The sequence below is a fragment of the Hyperoodon ampullatus genome (assembly GCF_949752795.1).
Source record: "Hyperoodon ampullatus genome assembly, chromosome: 1".
In the NCBI taxonomy this organism is placed as follows: domain Eukaryota; kingdom Metazoa; phylum Chordata; class Mammalia; order Artiodactyla; family Ziphiidae; genus Hyperoodon; species Hyperoodon ampullatus.
Genome location: NC_136914.1, coordinates 58,801,848 through 58,815,179, shown reverse-complemented (window position 1 = coordinate 58,815,179; position 13,332 = coordinate 58,801,848).

The following is a 13,332-nucleotide window of genomic DNA, read 5'->3' as shown; positions in this document are numbered from 1 at the left end:
TGTGGAGGACTGAGAAATCACTTGTACCGCCCTGCCATTCCGTGAGGGGTGGAAGACGTTCCTGAAAAGCGCAATGATGCTGCTCAAAAGTACTCTGTCTTTAACCGCAGCCTAATCACTGTGGTGTAAGCCTAGAGGACGGGACCCTGAATTGAATACTGGTATTTTTTTCTTTTTTTTTTTAACATCTTTATTGGAGTATAATTGCTTTACAGTGGTGTGTTAGGAATACTGTTTTAAGATCTCAAAACTTAGCGTTGAGCCACCGCAGTGCACTCTATACATAACCAAAGCAGAAAAAAATGAGTCTGAACCTACCGGTTTTCCCATCGTAACAAAACATCATCAAGTTTGTGAGGCAGGGTCTTAAAGCGAGTCTCAAATTTAAAAGGCTTAAAATTAGAGTTTGGTCTCTAGCCACAGCAGAATTGAACTAGAAATAACAAAAAGCCAGAAAATCCACAAATGTTTGGAAGGTGAGCAACATAATTCTAAACCTCTATGTCAAAGAAGATGTCAGTGGGAATTTTTATATAGTTTGAACTAAAGGATAATGAAAATACAACATAGTAGAATTGATGGGATGCAGTGAGCAGTGTTCAGAGGGAGATCTGTAGCATTAAATGTATGTATTTGAAAAGAAGAAAGGTTTAAAATCTGCAATCTGTGTTCGCCTCAGGAAGTTAAAAGCATATTTAGCAGGTGGAGGGGAGCAGGGGATACATGGGAATTCTGTACTTGCTATGAACCTAAAACTGCTCTGAAAAATAAAGTCTATTTAAAAAATAAAAAGCGCTCACATATATGGTCAAATGATCTTTGACAAAGGTGCAATGATGACTCAATGGGGAAAGGACAGTCTCTTCAACGAATGGTGTTGGGAAAACTGGGTATCCATGTGCAAAAGAATGAAGTTGGACCATTATCTTATACCAAATACAAAAATTAACTCAAAATGGATTAAAGACTTAAACATCAGACCTAAAACTATAAAACTCCTAGAAGAAAACATAGGGGAAAATCTTCAGGTCATGGCTCTTGGTAATGATTTCTTGTTTATGACACCAAAAGCACAGGCAACAAAAGCAAAGATAGACAAATGGGGCTACATCAAACTTAAAAACTTCCATTGCAGGGGGCACAGGGAACTAAGAGTCCCACATGCCCCACTGTGCGGTCAAAAAAAAAAAAACTTTTGTGCATCACAGGACACAGCAGAGTGAAAAGGCAGCCTATGGAATGGAGAAAATATTTGCAAATCATATATGTGATAAGATACACAGAATAAAGAACTCCTACAACTTAGTAACAAAAAAATCAAACTGATTAAACAGTCCAACAAGCATATGAAAAGATACTCAGCATCACTAATCATCAGAGAAGTGCACGTCAAAACCACAAGATGTCAACTCACACTCATTAGGATGGTTAATATTTGGAAAAAAGAAAAAAGTGTAGGTGAAGATGTGGAGAAATCAGAACCCTTATGCACTGTTGGTGAGATTGCAAAATGGTACAGCCCCTGTGGAAAACAGTATGGAGTTTCTTCAAAAAAGTAAGAATGGGACTACCATATGATATAGCAATCCCAGTTCTGGGTGAATATCCAAAAGAATTGAGAGTAGGATCTCAAAGAGGTATTTGCATACTCACATTCACAGCACATATGAACGTTCCTGTTCATTCATAATAGTCAAGAGATAGAAGCAACACAAATGTTCATGGACAGATGAATTTTAATCTTTAAAAGGAGGAAAATCCTGTCATATGCTACAACATAGATGAAACTTGAGGACATTATGCTAAGTAAAATAAACCTGTCACAGGACTTCCCTGGTGGCCCAGAGGTTAGGACTCCACACTTCCACTGCAGGGGGCACGAGTTTGATACCTGGTCAGGGAACAAAGATCCTGCATGCCTCACGGCACAGGCAAAAAAAGAGAAATAAACCAGTCACAAAAAGACAAATACTGTATGATTCTACTTATATGACTTACCTAAAGTAGTCAAATTCATAAAACAAAATAGGATGCCGGTTACTAGAGATTTGAAGGGAGAAGAAAGGGGAGTTGCTGAAACAGAGTTTCAGATTGCAAGATGAAAACGTTCTGGAGGTCTGTTTTACAACACTGTGAAAATAGTTAACACTACTGAACTGTATACTTAAAAATGGTTAAAATGGTATATTTTATGTGTTTTGTTACCCCACACACACAAAAGCAAATTATACTCTAAGAAAGTAGAAGGAAGGAGAACAAAAAAATCCTAAAGTTTATAAAGCAGAAATTTCTGTGAAAACAGTGATCTGTGGATTAGCCCTACACTATGGTTAAATGTGCTTTTTGTGTGTACGTGGGACAACATCTTTATACATGTTTTAAAGTTTATCTCTATTATTGCTGATGCTCAGGTCAGCATTATAATGTATAGATAAAATATATAAAAATAAGAAATCACTATGTTCTTTATGTGAAACTAATACTGTAAGTCAGTTGTACTTCAATAAACAGGAAAAAGTGGAAATACTTTTCCATTTTTCACTAGGATGTTTGTCTTATTATTGAGTTTATTAAATATTTTGGATACAAGTTCTGTATCAGGTATATTAATTGCAAATATTTTCTCCCAGTGTGTAGCTTCACTATTTATTCTCTTAATAATGTTTTTGGATGACCTGAGAATTTTGGCTTTTACATTTAGGCATGTGATTCATCTTGAATTAAATTTTGCAAATAATGTGAGGTAAGATTTGAGGGCTTATTTTTGTCCACATGGTTCCAGCACCATTTGTTGAAAATAATTTCCTTTCCCCATTAAATTGCTTTGGTGCCTTTGTCAAAAATCTATTGACTATATAATTATGGATTTATTTCTGGACTTTTAATTCTGTCTCATTGATCTGTTTGTCTATCTTTATACAAACCACATTGTCATGATTACTATAGATTTATAGTAAGCCTTGAAAGTAAGGAAGTGTAGTTACTCCAAATTAGTTCTTTTTCAAGAATGTTTTGGTTCTAAGATTTTTGTGTTTCCATATAAATTTTTGAATTGTTAATCCACTTTTTTTTAAGCTGCTGTGATCTTTATTGGAATTGATTGAGCTCTATTTGAGGAAAATTGACATCTTAACAATACTGAGCTTTGCAATCCATGAACGTGGTGTATTTCTCTATTTATTAAGGTCTTTTTAAATTTCTCTCAGCAATGCTTTGTAATTTTCAGTGTAGAGAGCTTACACATCTTTTGTTAAATTTATTCCTAAGCATTTATATTTTTAATAATATTGTAAATGGAATTTTAAAATTTCATTTTCCAATTGTTCAATGCTTGAGTGTGTGTGTGTGTGAGAGAGAGAGAGAGAGATTGCTTTTCTATGTTGACTTTATAACTTACAACCTTGTTAAATTTCTTTGATAATGTCCTCCCTTCTCTTTTCTCTCCTCTTTTCCTGAGTCTTCTATTAGTCATATTGGGCTTCCTGATTGATTTTGTCATTGTCTTACTTTTTCTTTCCTATTTTCCATCTATTTGTCTTTTGGTTCTCCTTTCTAGGTGATTTTCCCTGATTTTATGTTCCAGCTCTTAGAACTTTTTTTTATTACTATGTTATGGTAGACAGCTTTTAAGATGCTCCCCAACGATCCATATGTCTGTGTAAGTCCCTTCTCAAATTCTATCAAGGTTGGTCTGTATGACCAACAGAGTAAGGTGGAAGTGATGATGTATGACTTCTAAGCCTGCTTCTGACTTGCTCTTTTCTGGATCAATTACTCTGAGAGAAGTCAGTAGTCATGTCATGTAATCCAATGGAGAGGCCCATGTAATGAGCTGAGGCCTCCTGTAAACAGCCAGCACTAACTTGCCAGCCAGGTGTTTGAGCCATCTTAGAAAGGTGACCCTCCCACCCCAGTCAAATCTTCAGATGACTGCAGCCCCAGCTAACATTCTAACTGCAATCTTATGAGGGACACCCCCAACCACCTAGATAATCCACTTCCAAATTTCTGATCCATAGAAACTATGAAATAATACATGTTATTTTTTAAAATTTATTTTATTGCAGTATAGTTAATTTACAAGTTGTGTTCATTTCTGCTGTACAGCAAAGCGATTTAGTTATGCATATATGTATATTCTTTTTCATATTCTTTCCCATTATGGTTTATTACAGGATATTAAATACAGTTCCCTGTGCTATACAGTAGGACCTTGTTGTTTATCCATTCTATACATAATAATTTGCATCTGCTAATCCCAAACTCCCAGTCCATCCCTCCCCTACCCCCCACCTTGACAACCACAAGTCTGTTCTCTATATCTGTGAGTCTCTTTCTGTTTCATAGATAAGTTCATTTGTGTCATATTTTAAATTTGATATATAAGTGATATCATATGATATTTGTCTTTCTCTGTCTGACTTACTTAGTATGATAATCTCTAGGTCCATCCATGTTGCTGCAAATGGCATTATTTCATTCTTTTTTTAATGGCTGAGTAATATTCCATTTATATATGTACCACATCTTTTTTATCCATTCCTCTGTCGATGGACATTTAGGTTGTTTCCATGTCTTGGCTATTGTGAATAGTGCTGCTATGAACATAGGGGTGCATGTATCTTTTGGAATTATAGTTTTTTCTGGATATAAGCCCAGGAATGGGATTGCTGGATCATATGGCAACTCTAGTTGAAATAATACATGTTTATTCTTGTCTTAAGCCACTAAGTTTTGAGGTGATTTATCACACAGCAATAGATAACCATTAGATGCTATTATATTTTTGATTTCCAAGAGCTCTTTCTTATTCTCTGACAGTCCCATTTTAATAGCATGTTGTCCTTGTGAAGATAAAGAAACAAAACATCCAGTAATCAACATATAAACATCTAAAAATGTAGATTTGTGCATAAATCACTGATGTAATTTCCTTTATATCAAATCACATATCAAGTGGCTGAATGATCATGATAGTAAAGTCCCTAGTTCCTATGTACCAATGATAAATGATTAATAATTACTATTCCATTATAAGGTGAGAACATAACTAATAAGACTGTAGTCCACAAATAATCATTGATTTAGTGCAGTGGTTCTCAAGAGGGGCAATGGGCATTTGGCAATGTCTGGAGACACTTTTGATTGTCAAGTCTGGGTGAGTGCTACTAAGATCAAAAATGCTGCTAAGCATCCTACAATGCACAGGACAGCCCCTTACAACAAAGAAATATCCTGTCCAAAATGTCAATAATGACAAGGCTGAGAAACCCTGGTTTAGTATATACCTAAGAAGACAAACAGAATTCTGAAAGATCAATTGTATTAGTATTTTAAGCAGTGATTTGAGTGGTAAAATAGACTATGTGCTGAGGGAATGGAGACAAAAAGCTTCTGCAAAATCAATCATCCCTTTCTCTTTGCTGTATTAGCATTTTGTTTATAACTATTATAAATTGGAAAAAAATCTATAATGTAATGTATTACAGTTATTTATTTGTTTCCCCCCCTACATCGTGAGTAGTCTTAATTGTTTATTCCTGGTGTCTTGGTCCTTAGTAGGTTTTTGTTGATTGTACAATATGAGAAAAAGTGACTGTGAGTTAGAGAGGTACAAAAAGTACAAACTGAAAGAAGCCCAACCCCTTCCCTTCCTTCAAACTTTATAATTATGGCAAATGATTGATTGATAAATAGAACCCAAAAGGTAAAAGAGTAAGAATGAGAAAGAACATGGGTTATATACTATTTCCCCTATGTGCCTAAGAATATTTACTTCTATCTACCTTCCTTTGTGCCAGGCAAGACTAACATATTACATTCACTCTCACTTGATCCCTGTTAAGGCTCTAAGCTCAAGCACAAAGGCTGTCTGGTGTGTCTTTGTTCCCCTTTGTATCTTCAATGCCTAGCACAGTACCTGGCCATGCCAGGAATCTTTAAAACAATCTTATGAAGTAGCTATAACACATATTCATGATTACAAGTTTTTAGGGGCTTTGAGCTAATCCTATCACATGTATTGCCTCATTTAATCTTTACCACAACACTATGGGCAAATATTGTTAACCTGTAGTACAGGTAATGATAACAGCTTGTAAGTTTATTCATCACTCAATGACATTGTTCTAAGCACTTTACATACATTAATTTATTTAATCTCAACAAACCTATAAGATAGTCACTATCATCATCTTCATTTTAAAGAGGAGGAAACTGAGGTACAGAGAGGTTAAATGCGTTAACTCATCTGATGTTACCTAGTTAGTAAGTGACAGCTTTGAACCCAGGTGATCTGGCTTCAGAGGCCACACAATTAACCCCTTCACAACATTGTCCTCCATAGACAATATTAGCAAAATTAAGTAACTTGCTTTAAGTTACAAAGCTAATAAAGAGTGAAATTGGTATTTAAGCCAGGACTTTGAAATTCTAAAGCTCGTACTTTTTTTATTAGTCTAATTACCTCTCTAAAAATAGAAATATTCTACATTTTCTTTGTGGCAAGTTTAAGATCTTTCTTAGTAAAAGTGTCATTTTTTTATAAAAATCAGCCTAGACTATCTACCCCTTCTTCAAATGTGTAAAACTTATCACTTAACTAGAAAATGCAAAACAGTATGTATATTTTTCTAAACCATGCCTTATTTTTTCTATGTATTTTTGGGGGCCCAAAAGATAGGTCTCATGACAGTAATGTCCTACTGGGCATAAAAACTCACAAAGTTCCTGTTAAATAATCACAGATTTATTAATGGAAAGATTAGGGTATAATTTAACAACTATCACCAGAAGTAAAATGCTATAAAGATAATTCCTATGAGTTGTGTCCTATGAGACGCAGACCCATAGAGGAAATTTATCAGGGAGTGTCCTTCGGATCAATGCCTGTGGAGGATTGGAAGGAAGCAGGATTAGACAGGAATAAACTGAGCTGCAATGGAATCACAATATGCTGTCTTCGTGTGACACCATAGAGAGTTCTGAAGCAGTTGTCCCTTCAGAGTTGTCCCAAGTGGAGCATGAGGTCCGAACCTTTATACCCCCACATAGATGAGTCTTTGGCTGTGAGCCTTCCTGGGAAAGGAGCATGACCTTGGATGTGGCTTCTTCATCTAAGTTGTAGCTATCAGCCAACCTTCCCAGTAGCTGGAGGAATAAGTCCTCCAGTTTTAAAGGGGGAATCTGGGCAACACAGTACAGCACAGCATCCATAATAGTCCACCTTTGTGCCTCTTAGATCCATTTGCTTCATATACATTCTGGAAGCAGCTTTTTCAGGACACTGGAGGGTTCTTAGGGAAAACTTATGAGGGGAGGGTCAGTGGAATGAACTGCAGCTGCTTCTCCTGCAACTGGTAACAAGATATAATCAAAACTAATCAAATTCCTCCTTTGTTATCAATGTAGTTTTCTCTCATCCGTAGCTAACACCGCTACTGGTCTAGGTGGCTTAGTTGGAGGATTGATCTTCAACCATGAGGATCTGAGCCCCTGGTTACCATGCACTTCTCGGGCCTAACTGCTAACTTTATCCATTTACCATCAAAACTGGGTAAGGAAGTACTAAGAGAAGCCTCAGTAGGTCATCTGGATTTCAAAGATAGTCCTCCCTGTCCCCATTGTGTAGCAGCAGCCCTCTCTCCTCCTGATGATCAGGTCCATTTCCCCCACCTAGATGATTACTTCTTATTGACTGTTCATCCCTTGGCACAAAGGGCTTAAAGTGCCTGAATGATGAGAACCATAGCTTAAAGTTCAATAGGATTTTTACTGTGTCCCCTGGTGGAAACATTTCCCCAAGGGTACCATAACATCTAAATCTGCAAAACACAGTTGCAGGGATAGGAAGCACAAATTCCCCAAGTAGGCTTGATGTTAAGTGTGTCCTAGCCTACTTCCACTCCTTGGTTCCTGGGCCCATATATTCTCCACGTATTAAGGGCACAGTACGATATAGAAGTTACTGATTTAGCATGTATACTGCATCCTGGCAGTTGGTGTGCCAACCTCCGTATATCATATCCAAGCTTGTACCTCAGCTGTGCCTTCGATAGACCCTTCTATCATTCTGTCATGTTGGTGGCACCTAGGGTCAACAGTGGATCCCATCGTCATGTGCCACTGCTGAATCTCCTTGCTATAAAGTGGGTCCTTTGGTCTGATGCAATGTTATATATGAAGTTATGTTGGTGGATCAAATATTCTGTAAGCCCTTAGATATTGATGTTGCTGGAGGCCCCGTGGGTAGGAAAGTCAAATACATACCTAGAGTACATGTCTATTCCTGTTAGAACAAATCTCTGGCCCATCCAGAATGGAAGGGGCCTAATATAGTCAACCTGCCACCAAAGTCTCCTTGAAGAATGGTGCCATATCAGTGGCACAGCAGTGAGCTCTGTTGCTAGCATATAGGACATTTGGCAACATCAGTAGCTAAAGTAGCCTTGGTCAGTGGGAACCCATGCATAGTCTCCCTCTCTGCCGTTATGGTTACTCCTCCGTTAGTTCATTGTGCTCTCATTAGGGTAGCCCATGACAGAGGCTGACTAATACCTGCCCGTCATTTAATCTACCTGGTTGTTAGTGCCTCTTCTGTACTGGATGCTTTCTGATTTGGCATTGGCATTTGACACAAAGATTTTCACACTTTGCATCTTCTCTCATTGGCTGATTCATGTGCCTTTACCCCAGACTTCTTACTCCCCAGTCTTCCAATATTTTCTATTTTAGGCCCCTTATCAACTTACCAAAACATTTACCACTACCCATGGAACTGTGTATATCCTAACCTTGGGCTACTTCTCTTTCTACACAGGGTAAATGACCAGGTACGCCACCTGAAGCTCTGCTCATTGGATTTCCTCTCACAGCTATTTTCAAGGCTACCCCTGATTGGCACTTCAGTGCAGCTGCCATCCATTTTTGACTTGAACCTGTATAAGAGGCCAATCCACCTATGAACCCAGCTTGATCTTATGCCTGCTTTGTCAGTCATAAAGAACACTCTCTACCCCCACCATATGGCCATAGTTTTGAGCTGAGGGAGAGATGTCAGTTCATCAGTGGCACATGACATGGGGGTCTGGATGCAGGCTCATGATCCATCGATACAGTGGACCACTGTGATATTCTGTGAGATGTCCAGCTAGTCCAAGTGTCTTCAGATTATATTATATTATGGCAGAGGGTAGAAGATTTAACATAGCCCTGAGAATAGACTAAATGTATACTGTTATCCGTTCCAAGAGAACATAACCTGTTTCTGATTCTCCTTTTTGATAGGGATGGAAATGAAAGCATTTGCCAGCTCAGTGCCTGCCTACCACATACCTGAAGCTGTGTAACTCTGCTCCAGCAAAAGTACTATATCTGGCATAGCTGCTGCAAGTACAACTACTACTTCGTTGAATTTGTGATAGTCTACTGTCACCCCCCAGAATCCATCTGGTTTTTGCAAGATCCAGACTGGTCAATTAAATGGAGATACACTGGGGACTAGTATCCCTGCATTCTTCAGGTTTTTAAAGGCACTACTAATCTCTGACATTCCCCCCAGGATGAAATGTTTTTGATTTGTTGGCAGATGGGGGTGGGTAGCTTTAGAAGTCTCTACCTGGTCTTCCCCATTGCAATAGCTCCTATCACACAGGTCAAGAAACCAATGTGGGGTTGTGCTACGAATTATGTCCATTCTAATTACACATTTAGGGACTGGAGAATGACCACTGTGAGCTGGGTCAATATTCCATTTAATACCTGATCACCTAATGCCCCACTAACAGGGAAGCCATGATGATGCTTTGGATCTCCATGTATCAAAGTTAATTAGACCCTGTAACTGACTGTCTTTGAAATGTCTGAATACTCTCCTTTCCCCAGGATATAGTACCTGAGTTAATGGCCATCAGTTCCTTTGGGTAAGCATTAGAGGAATCAGTGCTATATATACTTAACATGGTGTCACAGGGTCTTATTCCAGAGCACCTAACCTCTCTTTTAGTCAGTGGGTTCCAGGCCTGAAAACTGGCTCAGGTAAGGATACTGGAGCCAACTAAAGGGTTGCAACTTTCAATCCCACCCCTGACCTCCAGGGAAGGGAGATGGGAGAGGGGCTAGGGATTAAGTTCAATTACCAGTGGCCAATGATTTAATCAATCATACCTATGTAATGAAGACTTCAAAAAACCCGCAAAGGACAGGGTTCAGAGAGCTTCTAGGTTGGGGAACCAGAAGCTTCCATGTGCCACCGTGCCAGGCCCCAAACTCCACGAGGACAGAGACTCCTTTGTTCGGGACCTCACCTTGTGTATCTCTTCATCTAGCTGGAGTTACACCCTTTTATAATAAATTGGTGATCAGATAAGTGAAATGTTTCTCTGAGTTCTGAGAATTGCTCTAGCAAATTAACTGAACCAGAAGAGGTGGTCATTGGAAGCTCCAATTTACGGCCAGTCGGTCAGAAGCACAGGTAACAACCTAGGTTTGCGATTGGCATCTGAAGTGGAGGGAAGCCTTGTGGGACTGAGCCTTTAACCTGTGGAATCTGATGCTAGCTCCAGGTAGATAGTGTCAGAATTGAGTTGAATTGTAGGACACCCAGCTGGTGTCAGAAACTTTCTGGTTGGTGTGGGGAAATTCCTCACCCCTACCCTGCCAACCCCACCCCCTCCAACACACAATGGAATTGGGTGCAGAACTGTTACCAACTATCTTACCTCTGAAGATGCCACTCTATAACTTTGCCCTGCATTCCATTCTGACCTTCCTCATTATGATAATTGTACTACCTGGCTTCTGATGGCTGAACACCTCCACCTGTCCTCTATTATTTTGGGACCCCCTCCCCCATCATTCCCATTGCTATTTGTGAACCCAATTCTGTAACAACATTCAACCATCACCTCTACCCTTTAGAGGAGAGCTACCACTGATAGCTCAGAGATGCTGTCCCTCTTACCAGTGTATTCTTCATGGCTTTGGCCTGCCTTCGGACCAAAGTCATTTGGTAGGTTTTTAGGGCTTACACAAACTGTCCATTCTAGCATGCTAACTTCCTTAAACTTTTTGACCCCTTTTCCACTGCCTGCCATAGTAGTTCTAGCATTTCTACTTAAGAGGAGCTGTCACTTTTTCCAAGCTTCTAAGAGCCATTCTAGAAGCATGTCAACACCTCTCCCGGAGTTCTTGCCAGGGTGATAAAACCTTTATCCCAGAAGAGTACTTCTGTTGCAGGAATGGGGACCCCTTCCAGGGCCCGAGAGTGGGCTCTTCTCTAACACTCAGAAGTGAATTGTCTGAGGAGATACACGTGCTGACAAAGCAAGAGACTTTATTGGGAGAGGGCACCCAGGCAGAGAGCAGCAGGGTAAGGGAACCCAGGAGAACTGCTCTGCCACGTGGCCCATAGTCTCAGGGGTAATGGGGTTAGTTTCCAGGTTGCCTCTGGCCAGTCATTCTGACTCAGGGTCCTTCATGGTGGTGCGCACATTGCTCAGCCAGGATGGGTTCCAGCAAGAAGGATACTGGGACATGGACTGGCGTCTCCTCTTTCCTTTGGCCTTTCCCGAATTCCTCCAGTCAGTGGTAGCTTGTCAGTGGTAAGGTCCTTCCTTACCAGGACTTCCTGTTGTAAGATAACTCATGCAAGTGGTTACTCTCATGCCTGGCCAGGGCAGGTGGTTTTGGTCAGTGGTTCCCCTAACACTTCCATATTGATAAACACTTCCTTATCCAACTTTGTTTTTCCTCCATCCCTTGATCTAGCACTCTTAGAGTTAAGGCACATAGACACTTTCTTGGCTTCTGAGGTGCATGTCAGCTAAGCTCTGCAGAAACCTTCACTTTTCCTCCTTAGCAGCCCCAACACTTTCCTGTTGGTTTATATTGTAACTTTAGTTATGGATCTGGTGGCTAGGTGGGGTGGCAAGGCAGATCTTGAGGGAGTGTGCATGTGGTCTTAAAGGTCAGAGGCTTCTTAATCATCTTCAAGCCAGAGGAAAGCATTAATTCTTAAGGAGTGGGCCTCTTCTGTAGATTCAGAGGGTTTGAGGAAGTCTGGGGTTTCGAATTCTGAATGTATCAACCCAGATACATTTCTACCCAGAGGTCTTCATTTCTGAGGGTCCAGTATTTTCCCAGTCAGGGCCCTGATGTTGCTTAACAGACTTGGCTAGCTTGGCAACTTAACATTCTTGAACTTTGCTATTCTTCTGATTATATCCTGGGCCTGAGCCTCAGCTTTTCCTGCCCTTCCACTGCAGAAGAGAGTTTCTGAATATGCTGCTGAGGAGGTCCATTAGTTTTCACATTTAGTCTTTAATTAATCATCCTTGGTCTTTCATTAATTGCCTCCAGCAAGAGCCATCCAATGTCATTGTCTCTATAATTACTACTTCCCCATATTTCTCAGATGCCTCATATACCACACCCTGGTGCACTTCCTTCCACTGGTACACCATCCCAGTTCATCATCAGTGAAAGTTTGAACAATTGCAATGCTCTCTTGTGGTTGTTCTGCATCTACTGCCAGTGATGGGGTCCTCATTGCCAGCCAGACAGTAGGTGATCCAGCTCCAAAATCCCATTTTAGCATCTGCTTTCTACCCATCCTGGCACCAACTTTCACAGGTTGGATTCTCCATAGAGCAAACTCTGAGATGAAAACTAGTGTGCAGAAAGTTCCTAAGGGAGCTCTCTCAGGGGGGAATGGAAGGAAGCAAGACTAAGTAAAGGAAGAAACTGAGCTGCAAAACAGTCCCAACAAAGCCTCAGATGACTCCTCAAGGAGCTCTGAATCTGTGATTGTCCTGCTGAATTGTTCCAAGTTCAGGAGAGGGGTCTGGCACTCATATGCCCACATCAACCAGGCATTGGGTGCAGGCTGCCATGGGAAGAGGTGTGGCCTTGGACAAGGTGTCTCTCTTCCACAGAGGTTAATTTGAATAAGTCCTCAGTTCTGAAGAGGGTATCTAGATGGTACAGAACAGGATCCATGACAATGATGCTGACAGGCTTTTCAGAATTAAGGGGAACAGAGATGAGTATAGTATAGCCTTCAAGAAGAGGAAGTGTTTGGACAAGAGTAACCCTCTCTGTAGCATCATTGTTTTCTTCATCTGCTAGTTAACAGGATTTGATTCCAGTTACAAAATTTGGTCTCACTGTAAAATAACTTTACAGATATTTTGTTGATGAGAATCTAGAAACATTTGAACAAATAATTACTTCATGAACAAGGGAGCCCAGACAGCTTGACCCTTTGATTATACTTCTGCTTTAATAGAGTAATGTTTGAAAATACATAGATATCCAGGAAAAAAAGTAAAGCAG